The 17,670-nt window shown below is 44.1% G+C and overlaps 1 protein-coding gene across 2 annotated transcripts in view; it reads right to left on the bottom strand.

The window, feature by feature from the left end:
- The window catches only part of LOC144682441 (P2Y purinoceptor 2-like), a 40,210-nt gene extending 22,861 nt beyond the window's left edge, over positions 1-17,349 (bottom strand). Inside the window, exon 1 of one of the 2 annotated variants that reach the window (XM_078544843.1) lies at positions 16,991-17,349. The gene's annotated coding sequence lies outside the window, so the exon portion shown is untranslated. Of the gene's footprint in view, positions 1-16,604; positions 16,821-16,990 lie in introns of those variants that run through there. The other variant, XM_078544844.1, reaches the window with a different exon arrangement.
- Positions 17,350-17,670: the final 321 nt, after the last annotated feature.

Genomic DNA, 17,670 nt, shown 5'->3' with positions numbered 1-17,670 from the left:
ACCTTTCGAGCAACTGGCATGGGGTGTTCACCCACACAGTTGGAGGTGATTTCTGGACATATTGCTGTCACTGTGTCCCTGTGGAGCATCCTGTGACACTGGACCTCGGGTATCTGGAGGTAGCTGGGGCACTGCCTGAACACTCTAGCTGCTGGGTGATGGCATCTTCGGCATGCACTCCCGCCTTGGCCTCCCTGCAGGCCCTGCACCAACTGAGCCCCACCTCATAAAGGTCTGTCCCTGGGATGCTGACCGCGCTCACCTGGCCTCCTCTCCCTCCTGCCCCTCTCTTCCTCTTCAGAGGAGGTTTCACCAGTGGATACACTATCCCCATTCGATGGGATGCAGGGGAGCAGTGCCTTGAAAATGAAGGAGTGCTGTGCTGCAATACCCAGGGGAACCTTCCAGGGAAGATGAGGACCTGAGATGCTGAAAGGCAGACTTGACAATCAAACGAGATGCCAAGAAACTCTGGGACAATGCTGTACTCACACAGCAAAGGGCTGGCAATGACAGAGAACATGCTGCTGCTCCAAGGGCCTTTTATCCCACCCGTGAATGAGGAAATTATAAAAACGTGAATTCCGCCTACCAATTTTGCCCGTGCAATGAGCTAAAATTCGCACAGGCAAGGTAAAGTTGCGGTCAATAGGCTTTTTAATGACCTTAATTGGCCCTTTAATTGTTGGCTGGCGGTACTCCGACTCCCGTGTGCACATGCCGACTTCAACATTGCACATGTATGCGATGACATCGGGATGCATGCCCGACGTCATTTTGCACAATTTTACACGTGTTCGGGTTAGGCACGCGCCCAACCCCAGAACACAAGATTCAGGCCATGGTTTTTTTTAAACTTTCTTTGAACATTTCTCTTTACAAGATATAAAAATATTGAAAACGAGGGGGAAAAAGGCTGTTTGGCTGACAGTCAAGCATCATCCAATTGGGTAATAAATGTTTTTGCTTTCCAATTGGTGTAGGAAGGCAGTCTGTCACAAGGATGGATGTGTTGATTGACTAATGGCTGGAGTGTGGGGGAAGCCATGTGATAAAACCTCCAGGGATACATTTAATCACAGTTGGCAACCCTACTGACATAGCACCGGGATGTCTTAATCCAGTGCTTCCCAAATCTTTCCCACTGTGACCCCTTTTTAATGTTTGTAAATTGATGTGGCCAGTGTGAGAGTGGGGGCAGGTGTGCTGAGAGTTGTGAGAGCGGAGGGTTGTAAGGGCTGACAGTTGTGAGAATACAGGGGGGGGTTGCTGTCAGGTTGGTTGCAAGTGATGTGACCCAAGCTGCCATACACAAGGGCTAGCATAAAGCGGCAGCATTAAAATCATTTCTGTTCCAGCAGCACAATAATTTTGGTACACTAACTGAGTCATGGAGTGGGTATATTTATCAAAGGACTGTACCTCAGAGCATGCACGCTGTCTTGCTCCACACGTAAGTGCACAATAAATTTATTAATGTACCCCCAGAGAACAGGTGGTTAAAATTCAGGCTACGTACCTGTAACAGAAACATCTCCGCCTCCCTCCCACCACCAACCCCCCCCCCCCCACCCCCCCCCCCCCCCCCAACAAGGCATAATTGCAACACAATAAATAAATTCAGCTGACTCTAAAGTTGCCAGAGCAAAACTTCTGTTGAAATACGCCCCCAGGTCATCAGATTCTTTTGTGGGCTGAGATTCTCCACAGCACGACAGTATTCACAGTTTTCCCAAATCCTTGTGGAAAAATGTCAATGGAAAAAGACTGCGTTCACATCGCACTTATCATGTCCCCAACATGTCTCAAAATGTTTCAGCGTCATTTTTTTAATAGCTTAGTGTGAATGCCTAGTGCAATCTTATAGGCTAACCTGTATAGTTCACCTCCAGGTCACATGAAAATCCTGACTTAGACATACATCACTGTTTCTTCACTGTCACTGGGTCAAAATTCAGGAACTCACTACCCAAATGCTTTATGGGAGTACCTTCACCACATGGGCTGCAATGATTCACGAAGAAAGCCCACCACCTTCACAAGGCCGCCTGGGATGGCCAATAAAATATTAGCCTTCCAAAAACACTATTGCACTAGCACATGCCTACTTACTTGGGAAGACTGAATTTAACACTACTTTTCTCTCAGTCGACTTCACCTCAGGGTCAAGGGATAGTGATCTAGAGAGTAGCTGCTCTCCATTTCAGTATTTAGGTGAGTGCATCAATTCCTGGAATTGTGGTTGGTAGCATCTTGACAGGTGCAACCAGTCAGGCTTTGCAGGCTGATGATCACCTTTACCATGACTTATTTCGTGCAGTAACATGAGGAGCGTGTCACTCTACCTCATACCTATGTAGAACTCAGAAACAGGATACAAAGGTCCTGAGAAAAATGCTTTCACATCACTGGGATGGACTTGAATGCCTTTGCTAAATTTGAAAATTAAACTCCTAGGTCTGCCTGTGGCAACAGAGGAAATAGCATGAAGCACAGTTGGGCAAAGACTGGAAAAGCATGTCTCCGCTCTTCATTCCTCAGCCTAGCAATGAAACGATGCACACAGAGCATTAGGCTCAGAAATGTCAGGGCTGCTCTCTTCAAGCCAATAAAATCAGGTTCAATTCGGACTTGCAGCGCAAGTGTTATAAAGCCTCTAAAATGTCCAAAAAGGGCTTACTAATTAAAGTTAATGCGACTTGCCACCTAGTAATTGCTAAATTACTGGAGGCGATTGTTTACTGCTGTGTCAAGCCCATGTTGAAACATGCAACAAGCAGTTAAACTGCTCAAAATAGTCCTACTGCCAGAAATGTAATTTGCTGCTTAATGGTAATTATTCTGTTAATTTCCCAACACTCTGAATACAGAGTCAGTCTCCTGGATGATTGACAATAAAGATGTTTACACCAGTAATTCCATGTTTAATTATTTTTGGATCATATCATTAACTACTAAAGACTAATTGATCAGACTGTGCTTAAGGTCATTTAACTCACCACACTTTACAGCCAATGAATTACTTCCGAAGTGTAGCCACGGTTGGAACATAGGAAAATATACATTATATATGTCAGCATCATACTAAAAAAAAACCAAAGATGGGTTCTTTTAAGGCTTCTTATTTCACTGCACAAATCTACTAAAAGTGCCAACAGGTGACCCCATAAGACAGTTGGCTACATTTGTCACTACCCAGAGCCTGTATCTGGACATGTCAGAGGTGTGCTGTCTTCCTTTGATTCATAAGACTGGCCACCACAGAATTGTGCCATCTGCTACTCAATAACTTGGAGAATCAGGGACAGTCCTGCACATAGATATTGATTACTGCATTCCATTTTCAACTCAATAAATCCTTCCAAGCCATGCCAAGACATTTGCCACATTAGTCAGTCTGCAAAGTACCTATCAGTGGAGTGAAAACTGTGTTTGCAAGGAGTAACACCTTCGTCATTTATCTTGTGGAAAAGAGCCATTAGCTGGGCAGAACACAAAACTTTCACCAGGTGGCAGAGTTCCCTCAAGTCCAAAGAGTCCCACGTGGGCATCTGGACATTAAGGCCCTTCAGATCAAGCCTATGGGCTTTGCAAAAAGCTTGGCATTAATATCCAGCAATCAGCAATGGAGACTTTATTGCGTCTTTGATAAGAAAGGGATTGGTAGATTTTAACTTTTGGACATATGACTGGAAGAATCAGTCATTCTGGCCTTCAAGAGACCCCAGCTAATTAGAGGGTGGGGCTCAGTCCCATTTGAGCAATGAGCAGCACACTCCAAGCCAGGTGTCCCGCTGCATCCACCAGTTTGGGGTCTGAGGGATTCTGGCCAGCTTCTGTGCAAAACCAGCCAGCAAGTGCATCTCATGTTGGTGGGAGTGGTGATGGAAAGTGGGCATAAGCATTTTATCATATTTTTACGGAGCACTTCGGTTCCTCCTGGCTCCAAAAGAAAGTCAGAAAAAGCAGAGCAGTAATTTGGCTGGATGGTTTAAGAGCCGCCAAGGAAGTTGTCCTGTGCAATTACACACAATGTGCAGATGTACAAATGTTGCGCACATTGTTCAAAATGGTAGTTCCACAAATAACCTACATGCTATTGTTGGCAAATCTAACAAGAACTGAGAGATGAAATAATTACAATTACCTTCAGTTTTCTCCAGATATTTTCAAACAGAGCTAATTAAGCAATCCCACAACCAATGAATCAGATCAAAGCTCCGCAGACCTGCCACATGCAGCCTTGAATGATGATGGACAACTAAACAACTAAATGGAGGAGGAAGATCCACAAATATCCCCATCCTCAATGATGGGGAGCAAAAGGTATAGCTGAAGCATTTGCAACCATCTTCAGCCAGAAGTGCTGAGTGGACAATCCATCTCAGCCTCTTCCTGAGGTCTCCAGCATCACAGATGCCAGTCTTCAGCCCATTTGATTCACCACATGTGATATCAAGAAATGTCTGAAGGCACTGGATATTGCATGGACCCTAACAACATTCCAGAAATAGCACTGAAGGCTTGTGCTCCAGATCCAGCTACACCCCTAGCCAAAATAAAAGCAAAGTACTGCAGGTGCTGGAAATCTGAAACAAAAACAAAAACAGCTGGAAAAACTCAGCAGGTCTGACAGCATCTGCGCAGAGGAATACAGTTAATGTTTCAAGTCCGTATGACTCTTCACCAGAACTAAGGAAATATAGAAATGCAGCGAAATATAAGCTGGTTGAGGGGGGTGGGACAGGTAGAGCTGGATAGAGGGCCAGCGATAGGTGGAGGCAAAGAAGAGATTGCCAAAGATGTCATAGACAAAAGGACAAAGGGGTGGTAACAGTGGTGATATTAGCTAAGGAATGTGCTAATAATGACATTAGGGGTACAAGCAGGATGAGCAAGTGACAGATAGCCCTAGTGGGGGTTGGGTGGGGGGAAGGGATCGAAATAGGCTAAAAGGTGGAGATTAAACAATTGATGGAAAAAATTTAAAAATAATGGAAATAGGTGGGAAAAGAAAAATATATTTAAAAAATTATAAATTATTGGAAAAAGGGGGATCAGAAATGGGATGGGGATGGGATAGAGAGTTCATGATCTGAAGTTGTTGAACTCAGTATTCAGTCCGGAAGGCTGTAAAGTGCCTAGTCGGAAGACAAGGTGCTGTTCCTCCAGTTTGCGCTGAGCTTCACTGGAACATTGCAGAAGGCCAAAGACGGACATGTGGGCATGAGAGCAGGGTGGAGTGTTGAAATGGCAAGCGACAGGGAGGTCTGGGACATGCTTGCGGACAGACCTAAGGTGTTCTGCAAAGCAGTCACCCAGTATGCGTTTGGTTTCTCCAATGTAAAGGAGACCGCATTGGGAGCAGCGAATGAAGTAGACTAAATTGAGGGAAGTACTGTTTCACTTGAAATGAGTGTTTGGGCCCTTGGACGGTGAGGAGGGGGGAAGTAAAGGGGCAGGTGTTGCACCTTCTACGGTTGCATGGGAAGGTGCTGTGGGAAAGGCTTGCGGTGTAGGGGGTGATGGAGGAGTGGACCAAGGTGTCCCGGACGGAACAATCCCTGCGGAATGCCGCCGGGGGGTGAAGGGAAGATGTGTTTGGTGGTGGCATCATGCTGGAGTTGGCGGAAATGGTGGAGGATGATCCTTTGAATGCGGAGGCTGTTGGGGTGATAAGTGAGGACAAGGGGGACCCTATCATGGTTCTGGGAGGGAGAGGAAGGTGTGAGGCCGGATGTACGGGAGATGGGCCAGACACCCCTGTCAACCACTGTGGGTGGAAAACCTCGGTTAAGGAAGTAGGAACACATGTCAGAGGAACTGTTTTGGAAAGTGGCATCATCACAACAGATGCGACGGAAGCGAAGGAACTAAGAGAATGGGGTGCAGTCCTTACAGAAAGTGGGGTGTGAGGAGCTGTAGTCAAGGCACCCCTAGCCAAGCTGTTCCAGTATAGCTACAACACTGACATCTACCCAACAATGTGGAAAATTGCCCAGATATATCCTGTCCACAAAAAGGACAAATCTAACCTGGCCAATTACCACCCCATCAGTCTATTCTCGATCATCAGCAAAGTAATGGGAAAGTTGACAGTGCCATCAAGCGGCAGTTACACAACGATAACCTATTCACTGATGTTCAGTTTGGGTTCTGCCAGGACCACTCAGCTCCTGACCTCATTACTACATTAGTCCAAGCATGGACAAAAGAACTGAACCCAAGAGGTGAGGTGCAAGTGACTGCCTTTGACATCAAGACAGCATTTAACCGAATATGGTATCAAGAAGCCCTAGCAAACCTGGAGTCAAAGAGAATGAGAGGATAATCATGTCACTGGTTGGAGTCATATCTAGCACAAAGGAAGATGGCTGTGGTTGTTCCTCAGGGTAGTCCTAGGCCCAACATCTTCAGCTGCTTCATCAATGACCTTCCTTCCATCATAAGGTCAGAAATGGGGACGTTCACTGCTGATTGCACAATGCTCAGCACCACTTGCAACTCCTCAGACACTAAAGCAGTTCATGCCAATACAAGGCCTGGACAATATCCAGGCCTTGGGCTGATAAATGGAAAGGAACATTCATGTCACACAAGTGCCAGGTAATGACCATCTCCAACAAGAGAGAATCTAACCATCTCCCCATGGCATTATCATCGTTCAATCCCCCATTATCAATATCCTGCGGGTTACCGTTGACCAGAAACTGGACACTTTATTCCAGGAGGTGGTCACACCCCTTAGGATAGAATCTTCTGATTTGGTCCGTGGTCAGGGACAGGAAGGTGTGACTCCAAGTAAGGCAGATAAGGGGACCCAGAGGGCAAGAGTATAGAAGCCTCGGCCCTTGCGATTTTCCAACAGGTTTGAGGTTTTTTCAGCTTGTTTGGATGAGAGTTGGAGCTGCAGGCTGGATGAGCTGACTGGCCAAGGCATCATGGTGCAGAAAGCTATTCAAGTGGAGTGAGTTACAAGGAATGTGGTGGTAGTAGGGGACAGTATAGTCAGAGGGATTGACACCGTTCTCTGCAGCAAAGAGCGTGAGTCCAAACGGCTGTATTGCCTGCCCGGTGCCAGGGCGTGGGACATCTGCTCAGGGCTGGAGAGGAACTTGCAGTGGGAGTGGGAGGACCCAGTCGTCATGGTCCAGGTTAATACCAACAAAATAGACAGGGCAAAGAAGGAGGTTCTGCTTAAGTCAGTATGAGGAGCTTGGCACCAAATTAAGAAGCAGAACCTCAAAGGTCATAATCTCTGGATTATTACTTCTGCCGCGTGCAAATTGGCACAGGGCAAATCAGATTAAGGAGATGAATGCATGGCTCAAGGTCTGGTATGGGGGAAGTGGGTTGTAGTTCGTGGGGCGCTGGCACCAATACTGGGGAATGTTAGATCTGTTCCATTGGGACGGTCTACACCTGAAACGTGCTGGGACTGGTGTTCTTGCGAGCCACATAACCAGCGAAATGGAAAGGGTTTTACTCTAAGTAGTGGGGACAAGTGTACAAATTTGGGAAGATGTGGTAAATCACAGAGTAGAGACAAGGCAAATGAGAAAGGTATTATTACGGGAAATGAAAAACAGACCATGATAGGGAGGGATAGAGAGTACGAATCTAACAGTAAATCAACAGATGAGACTAGAGGTGATAATAAGAATAAAAGGATAAAACTAAAAGTTCTGTATCTGAATGCACATAGCCTTCGAAATAAAACAGATGAGCTGAGAGTGCACATAGAAATAAATAATTACGATTTGATAGCCATTATGGAGACATGGCTGCAGCAGAATATGGATTGGGACCTGAATATTAAAGGGTAAAGGATATTTAGGAAGGACAGGAAGAGAGGAAAAGGTGGAGGGTGGCTCTGTTAGTTAATGATGGTATTAGCACAATAGAGAGGGATGACCTAAGGAAACCAGGATGTGGAAATGGTTTGGGTAGAGGTGAGAAATGGTAAAAGCAAGAAGTCACTTGAGGGAGTTGAGTACAGGCTCCCTAATACTAACCACATGGTAGGATGTAAAATAATGGAAGAAATAATGGGAACTTGTCAGAAAGGCACAGCGTTAATGATGGGAGATTTTAATCTACATATAGACTGGAAAAGTCAGATGGGCAAAGGTAGCCTAGATGAGGAGTTCATTGAATGTTTCCTGGATAGTTTCTTAGAACAGCATGTTCTGGAGCCAACAAGAGAGCAGGCTATAATAGACCTGGTATTGTGCAATGAGATGGGATTAATTAATGACCTCATAGTGAAGGTAGCAGCGACCATAATATAATCGAATTTTACATTCAGTTTGAGGGAGAGTGGAGTGGGTCTGAGACTATGTTTTTAAACTTAAACAAGAGCAACTATGAGGGCATGAAAGCAGAGCTGGTTAAAGTGAATTGGCAAATTATTTTAAGGATAGGCCGATAGAGATGGGATGACAAACATTTAAGAGGATATTTAAGATTACACAGAATAGATACATTCCAATGAATAAGCAAAAGTCCAAGAGATAGACACACCATCCGTGGTTAATTAGAAAGGTTAAAGATAGTGTTAATCTTAAAGAAAAAGTATATAATTGTGCAAAGATAGGTGCAAGGCCAGAAGATTGGACAGAATATAATGAACAGCAAAGGATGACTAAAAGATTAATGAGGGAAAAATTAGAGTACGAGAGAAAGCTAGCCAGAAATATAAAACCGTATAATAAGAGTTTCTATAAATATTTTAAAAAGAAATGAGTTAACAAAGTGAAAGCTGGTCCTATAGAAAGTGAGTCTGGAGAATTGATAATGGAAGACAAGAAAATAACATGAATTGAACAGGTATTTTGCATCAGTCTTCACTATAGAGGATACACGTAACATCCCTGAAGCAGCTATAAGTCAGGAAATGGAAGGGAGGGAGGAACTCAGGAAAATTACAATCACCAGAGAAGTGGTACTGAGCAAATTATTGGAGCTGCGGCATGACAAGTGCCCGGGTCCTGATGGGCTTCACCTGAGGTCTTAAAAGAAATGGCTAGTGAGATTGTTGATACATTGGTTTTAAATTTCCGAAATTCCCGAGATTTGGGGAAGGTCCCATTAGATTGGAAGATAGCAAATGTAACTCCATTATTCGAAAAGGGAGGGAGACAGAAAACGGGAAACTATAGGCCAGTTAGCTTAACATCTGTCGTGAGGGAAAATGTTAGAGGCTATCATTAAAGAAGCTATCGCAGGGCACTTGGATAAATTCAAGATAATCAGGCAGAATCAACATATTTTTATGAAAGGGAAATCATGTTTAACCAATTTATTGGAGTTCTTTGAGGAAGTAACATGTGCTATAGATAAAGGGGATCCAGTGGGTGTACTGTACTTAGATTTCAAGAAGGCATGTGATAAAGTGCCACATCAAAGGCTACTGCAGAAAATAAAAGCTCAAGGTATAGGGGGTAATATATTGGCATGGATAGAAGATTGGCTGGCTAACAGGAAGCAGAGAGTAGGCATAAATGGGTCTTTTTCAGGTTGGCAAGATATAATGAGTGGTGTGCCACAGGGGTCAGTATATATGACTTGGATGAAGGGGTGGATGGGATCGTTGCCAAATTTGCTGATTGCACAAAGATAGATAGGAAAGGAAGTTGTGAAGAGGACATAAGGGGGTTACAAAAAGATATAGATAGATTAAGTGAGTGGGAAAAGATCTGGCAAATGGGGTATAATGTAGGAAAATGTGAAATTGTCCATTTTGGCAGGAAGGATAAAAGAGCAGCATATAATCTAAATGGTGAGAGATTGCAGAGCTCTGAAATGCAGAGGGATCTGGGTGTCTTAGTGCGTCGATCGCAAAAGGCATGTATGCAGGTACAGCAAGTTATTAGGAAAGCTAATAGAATGTTATCATTTTTTGCAAGAGGAATTGAACACAAAAGTTGAGGGTTGTGCTTCAGTTATACAGAGCACTAGTGAGACCACATCTGGAGTACTGTGTACAGTATTGGTTTCCTTATTTAAGAAAGGATGTAAATGCTTGGAAGCGGTTCAGAGAAGGTTTACCAGATTAATGCCTGGAATGTGCGGTTTGTCTTATGAGGAAAGGTTGGACAGGCTAGGCTTGTATCCACAGGAGTTTAGAAGAGTAAGAGGCGATTTGTTTGAAACATATAAGATCCTGTGGGGTTACGACAGGGTGGATGTGGAGGGGATTTTTCTTCTTGTGGGAGAATCTAGAACTATTGGTCACTGTTTAAAAATAAGGGATCGCCCATTTAAAATGGAGATGAGGTGAAACTTTTTTTCTCAGAGGGTCGTGAGTCTTTGGAATTCCCTTCCTGAAAAGATGGTGGAAGCAGAGTCTTTGAATATTTTTAAGGCAGAGGTGGATAGATTCTTGGTAAGCAAGAATGTGATATGTTATCAGGGGTAGGCGGGATGCAGATTTGAGGTTACTATCAGATCAGCCATGATCTTATTAAATGGCGGGGCAGGCTCGAGGGGCCAAATGGCCTACTCCTGGTCTTTGTTCATATGCTCTTGCTTGTATTGACTGGATGAACGCGGCTCCAAATACACTCAAGAAACTTGACACCTTTCAGGACAAAGCAGCAGCCCACTTGATTGGTACCCCATCCACCAACTTAAACATTTATTCCCTTCATCACCAATACGCAATGGCAGCAGGATGTACTATATGAAAAATGCACTGCAGCAACTCACCAAGGTTCCTTCAACAGCACCTTCCAAACCAATGACCTCTACCACCTAGAGTGACAAGGCAGCAGACAGATAGCAACACCACCACCTGCAAGTTCCCTACATGTTACACACCATCCTGACTGGGAAATATATCACCGTTCCATCACTGTCACTGAGTCAAAATCCTGGAACTCCCTCCCTAACAGCACTGTGGATGTGCCTACACCACATGACTGCATTGGTTCAAGAAGGCAGCTCACCACCACCTCCTCAAGGGAAATTCAGGATGGGCAACAAATGCTGCCCTAGATGGTGATGCCCACATCCAATGAATGAATTAAAAAAAAGGAAACTGGGTAGCTGCATTGATTTGATCAGTGACTTCCTTCATGTAGCTGCCAGCAATACCAAACTTTTTAGTGTCAAAAGGAATGCCCACTGTGTTCTCATTATAAACAATACAGCAACATTTCAGTCACTGCCACAACTGTCTAGTGTTATCCCTTTTAGGGCTGCTTTATTACTGGAATTTGGAGGACCCAGGCAAGAGTGCTGTGCTTTCTAGACAAGGTTTTCCTATGTCTGTACCCTATTTAAAATAAAGGGCTGAGTTTTTGTCACAATTATTGTCATGCCAAGCCTCCAAGTTACAGGCACAACTGTTCCCATGCCACAAGTGTGTTCACACTGAAAGTTTTCAAAATGGTGACTTCAATACCATCAGAAAGACAACACTGCCTTTTTTTAAATGGCTACCTTTTTTGCAAGATGTGCAGCTTGCTGATATAGGAGTTTATACAGGAGGATGAAAGGCAATGGCAGTGTGCCAAGCTGCTCAAGTAGCGAAAGTGCTGGAATACCCGCACCTGCCATAATGTCACCAAATCAATTTGCAGGCCGAAGCACAACTCTCTGGCAACGACCCAGAGAAACTGCCTGCATAATATCAGCAGAGAGGCAGCTCTGCAATGTGTTGCAGATGGGCAGCCACCCTTGCATAGGGATGCTACTTCTAGGTCAGCACTTTTACCCTGCTCCTCTTACCAGACTACCAGATGTGGCATTTGCAGTTTCAACCGATGCTGTATCTACCAATTTATCAGACGATTGATTGTTCTGTGGTTTCAGCTCTGTTCCCACTGGCAGCAACACAATTGCCCAGTTTCAAAGCAGTGTTGGATTTCATCGCATATATGACATCTAGTGTTGGCACACAATGGTCACCCGGGCAGCAGGTTCCTGTACTGACCTGGCGCCACTGCCTGTTCCTCCTTGTCTGTGCACTGGTAAGCACCCAGGGCTCCCTTCTAGATTTAATTATTGTAGGTCTTGTCAGTAATGACAGTGGTCAAAAACAAGCCAGCGCCTCACATCACCTTCCATGGCTCTCACTGAACATCACTAGCATCATCTGCATCCTCCGGGGTGTGTGAGCTACCATAATGCTAGTGCTGATCAGTGAGAGTCATAGAAAATAATATGAGGTGCTGGTTTGTTTTTGATAAGGCCTACAATAATAAAGTACTGATTTCAAGAGGCAACTTCAAAGAAGGCTTGTACTGCAAAACACCGTGCTTGATGTGTTTGTGGTTGTGCATGGCAAGCAGGCAAGGCAGCAGTAGATCAGGATGGCACAAGGTCTGAGCTTGGGAGAGGCTCTACTGTCTGGCTACTTCATAGGCAACATAGACACAAAGGTAGATTCCTCAAAGGAACCAAGGGCTTGAAATTTCTGAATCCTCCTTCCATTCAGGTCTTTATATATTTTTCATTCTTGGGATAGTGGCGTTACCAGCAAGGCCTGTATTTATTGCCCATCCCTTTGTCCTTGAAAAGGTGATGCTGACCTTCTTTAGAAACTGTTGCAGTCCACGTGGTGAATACGTGAAGCAACATTCACGCCACACAAGTGCCAGGCAATGACCATCTCCAACAAAAGAGAATCTGACCATCTCCTCTTGACACTCAATAGCATTACCATCACTGAATCCCCCACCATCAACATCCTGGGGGTTACCATTGACCAGAAACTGAACTGGACCAGCCATGTAAATACTGTGGCTACAAGAACAGTTCAGAGGCTAGGAATCCTGCAGCAAATAACTCACCTCCTGACTCCCCAAAGCCTATCCACCATCTACAAATCACCAGTCAGGAGCGTGATAAAAAATTCTCCACTTGCCTGGATGAGTGCAGTTCCAACAACACTGAAGAAGCTTGACACCATCCAGGACAAAGCAGTCTACTTGATTGGCACCCCATTCACCAACTTTAACATTCACTCCCTCCATCACCGACAGTGGCAGCAGTGGGTACAATCTACAAAATGCACTGCAGCAACTCACCAAGGCTTCTTCAATATCACCTTCCAAGCCTACGATCTCTACCACCTAAAAGGACAAGAGCAGCAGGTACATTTGAACACCATCACCTGGAAGTTCCCCTCCAAGCCACACACCATCCTGGCTTGAAACTATATTGTTGTTCCTTCATTGACGCTGGGTCAAAATCCTGGAACTTCCTTCCTAGCAGCACTGTGGGTGTTCCTACAACACATTGACTGCAGCGGTTCAAGAAGGCAGCTCACCACCACCTTCTCAAGAGCAATTAGGGATGGGCAATAAATGCTGGCCCAGCCAGCAAAGCCCACATCCCATGAAAGAATGAAAAACACCTCCCCCGACAGCACTATGGGTGTGCCTTCACCCACACAAACTGCAGTTTAAGAAGACAGCTCATCACCACCTTCTCAAGGCCAATTAGAGATGGCCAATAAAAGCTGGCCTTGTCATTGACACCTAAATCCTGTGAATGAATACAAAAAGTCTCAGATGGATTAGTATCAATTTTTGACCATTGACTTGCACCAGTAAAGAAAATTCATCCCAGAATGTTTATGCAATTGGGGTCAAAAGATTACTGTAAATCATAAAGTACATTAAAGAGACATTGTTTCACAACATGGTAATACTGTATATTTTTGCTCCATTCAGTTTAATTCATTGTGCCATTAATGTGTCTCTAATTCTTTACACCAAGTGACCATCTACACTGATTGAGTTGATTCATGTTCTCGTGTAACCCTTTTCACAAATCCACATAGCTGCCTGTCTCTTGAGCCTAACTTGTTCGCCACAATGGTCATGCATAAAACAGCAATTTATAGTTAGCATTTTTATACTTTTTTTAACTGATCGAAATAAGCAAGGAAGTCAAATAACAAAAGTCATTATTTTATTTACAGGGGGTATAAAATCGACATCCAGTATTTTCACATAGATTAGCTTCTAGTTTTTTATGTGTGCAGCAAATTTTATATATTAGTGAAGCAAATTTCTGAAGATGCTTGTGGTCTTGTTTTGGACTCATTTTCTCCCATCCCAGCCCTGCCTGTGTAGGTACTTATTTAACTGTTATAATGAGCAATCTGATTCCTTCTGGCACCCACTCTCAGCACATATGGGGGAACCCAATCTAACATAGGGAGTGGCATACTTCAAGTTCGGACAGATGGTGCAAACCGTCTGCTTTTTTGGACATTTGGACACCCACTCTAGCATTGTAAACCTGATGTGTCGCCAACAAATTTCTAGTCCACTTTGTCTAGTCATGGTCCCCTCATAGTGGGTGGTATGAAGCCCTGGAAAAGGTTTACCGGTGGGCCATCTTATTTATAACTTGATTAAAAGACTTTAGTCACTATAGTAGGATTAGAGAACTTTATTTTTTACTGTAGAAAAGCATAGTGTACAGGGAAATTTGATGGAGGTCTTGAAATAATGACTAGATTATGTCTATGTGGATAGACTATTTGAATTAAATATATTAGGTAAAACCAGAGGATGTGTATAAATTACATGAACATAGAACCATGTTAGGTATCAGAGACTTTATTTTTAATACGGTTATTGATCTTAGAAATAGCCTATCAGCTCATGCAGTGGTTTGTTGCAAACACTGAGTTTTTTTTATTTATTCTTTCATAGGATGTGGGTGTCACTGGCAAGGGCAGCATTTGTTTCCTATCCCTAATTGCCCTTAAACTGAGTGGCTTGCTAGGGCATTTCAGAGGGCAATTAAGAGTCAACCACGCTGCTCTGGGTCTGGAGTCACATGTAGGCCACACCGGGTAAGGACGGCAGATTTTCTTCCCTAAAGGACATTAGTTAACCAGATGGGTTTTTACAGTAATCGATGATGGTTTGGACAAGCTGGTAGCTTGAACACGGGAGGTTGTAGCATAATAGTAGTGTCACTGGACTGGTCTCCTAGAGACCTAGGGTAATCCTCTGGGGACCCAGGTTCAAATCCAGGTTCCAAATTTGACTTCAAATTTTAAAAAATCCAGAATTAAAATTGCCAATTGTTGTAAAAACCCATCTGGTTCCTTACCTGGCACAAAGGCCAGGGAGGTATTGTAGACTGCATATCAACTACTGTTGAAACTCCGAGAACTTGGTTTAATTGTCTCTTATGGTCAGGCAGAAATTTCCCAATTTTTCTCTCCCTAGGGTTTTTTATTTCTGCTTTTCTACCACTCTGAGGGGTTTACACATGAGGGAGCATTGGAGATCATGATGCTTAGTTGCATCTTCACCGTATGGAGCCAGTAGATCAGTTGGTGTTTTCCTATTCTGGATGTGGGCATCGCTAGCTAGACCAGCATTTATTGCTCATCCCTAATTGTACACCCCTATGTGTTGGCTTGATGGGGGCTTCACAACAATCCCAACCTTATCCTCGCCCAGTGTCCATGCAGGTGCATTGTTCAACACTGGAAAGTGGTTAGGAGTGGGAATATGTTTCCCCAGCCTAATCCAGGGGGATTAAGGATTCTCATAGCACACAACAGCTTGACTGAGATAATTAAACTAACACAGACCAAAAGCCGAAACCGTCCTGGCCTCAGTGACTCAGTTGTCCAATGCATTTACCAACTGAACCAATCCAGCTACCATTCACTTGGAGAAACTTGAGAACTTGATGGGTCCTTTCGGTTGGCCAGGGTTCAATGCAATAGAAAATGGCATGTGTTTCTCTCTTTTTCAAGCATAAAATAGGTGCAAGGCATACCAATATAGCAGTGGGACATGAGCTCAATCTGTACCAGATTGGCCCCTCCTGCCGCCAATTTAAGGTAAGTCAGCTGCCTGGCCTGCCTTTCCAGCATTTTCTGGGTATTTTGCTTTCATTTTTGCATCAGTTGTTTTCCAATGTTTGCATTCCGTCAGGAGTAATCCCTCCACCCACTGACAAACTCCACAACCCTAGCGTGGACTGGTACTATTCCGTCACAGGTAGGTTTCAAAATTGGATATAACCTGCCCTCCAAGGTGCATTACCCTGCCTGAGACACAGTTAAGGAATCAAGTAAGGGCCTGAAGGATGGTTGCACTCCAGCACTGATTCAAATACGTGCTGAATGATCCAATATAATAGGGAAAGCTCCAGTAATCCACTTCTAGTATTGCTCTACATTAAATCCAGACTACAACATTGGATGCCAATATAATTGACAACACCGCTAATCCAGCATCGCCATATAATGAACGGATATTACAGCGCCTAATCCCAGTATAACTGAAAGAATCTTTTTGCTTCATGCTTACGGACAGGGAGCCTCGAGAGAATATCTACTTTAGGTTCGTAATTCTGGAGCAATGCCTATACAGATCACTTTCAGATTGGGCCCAGCATGACCGGGCCTTGACTAATTTTCAGAGACAATTTAATTTCCATGAAGTAAGTAATTGATCCACATTTTTATATCATTTGCAACACTGGGTGAGATTTCTCACCCACGTAAAAGATGCAGCAGATCACAGTGTCCCTTTAATTGCTATGCAGCAATATAAAACGTGAAGTAACTTCATTGTGGACTGTTATTAACAGCAAATTTCTGTTAAAGTTCTTACATCACTCTCCTAACGCTTCCAGTTCAGTCATCCCGTCAATCCAGTAATTTTCCTACCGCTCAGCTTTCAAGGGTACCCTTAAACATTCCACCCCTTCGACTGGATAATTGAACGGAACAATTCTGAAGCCATTGTACGGTAAATCCTGCAAAGCCAATTTACTTGGAAGGTGAAATTTTCTGATTCTAAAACTCGCTTAACTTTATTGTATCTGCGCAGATAACCTCTCGCTCCCTCTTGTGTCTTCTGGATGTTGGTTCCCCAATGCAGTACCGTGTTTTCTGTGATACTGCTCATTCCAACACATCACCCAGAACACGTTCTCCTGTTTTGTCTACCTCCAGGTCAACCCTCCCCTCCACCTAAATATCGCGTCTACCATTTACCTCTTTGCAGCTTGGTTCCAAGGTTTGTCGCAAATTGTCTGCGTCAATGCAAAGAATCAATCTTACAAAATCCAATCGCCTGGGTCCCTTGCACTTGTAAAAGTTGCTCATACTTCACCGCTTTGATACAAATGTAATTGCAGAAAGCACAATGCGGACAAATCAATCACCAAAAGCGTGCGGCGTATGTTTCAGTACTTACTCGGACAGGAACTAATAGACTCGCTGTCCGTCCACCTTTGGGACTTTTGGTGAGCTGAGGGATTTCAGCTGACCAATCATTTTCCGCACTTTCTTTTGAAATTGTGCTTTGTCAGCTCGGGAGGTTTCCGTGGGTGGAAAGTGTAAATCCCCGTCCTGTCTCCTGCACAATGTCTAAATGTGTCACTGCACTTGCAGTGGGAGGGACTGCAGGTATCCGTCCCCACAAACTGGACATTCAGACTTTCACCCCCCCACCCCCCACCCTGAATGCCAGATTTGGGGGCAATTACCACTCTGATACTGGTGGGAATTGCCTGTGGGAATCCGACTGTAAATTTGAACAAGTGTGTGGGTAGTAGAGGCAGAGCAAAGTTGGGATTTTGTTTTAAAAGGGGGGGGCACAATGAGGTTAAATCAGCGATCCCGTATTCGCAGTTGCCTATTATCATCGCTTTCTTTCTCCTTTTTTTTGCATT

This window comes from Cetorhinus maximus, chromosome 7 (genome assembly GCF_964194155.1).
Source record: "Cetorhinus maximus chromosome 7, sCetMax3.hap1.1, whole genome shotgun sequence".
In the NCBI taxonomy this organism is placed as follows: Eukaryota; Metazoa; Chordata; class Chondrichthyes; order Lamniformes; family Cetorhinidae; genus Cetorhinus; species Cetorhinus maximus.
The sequence above is the reverse complement of the archived record's forward strand: the minus strand, read 5'-3'. Positions and strand labels throughout refer to the sequence as shown.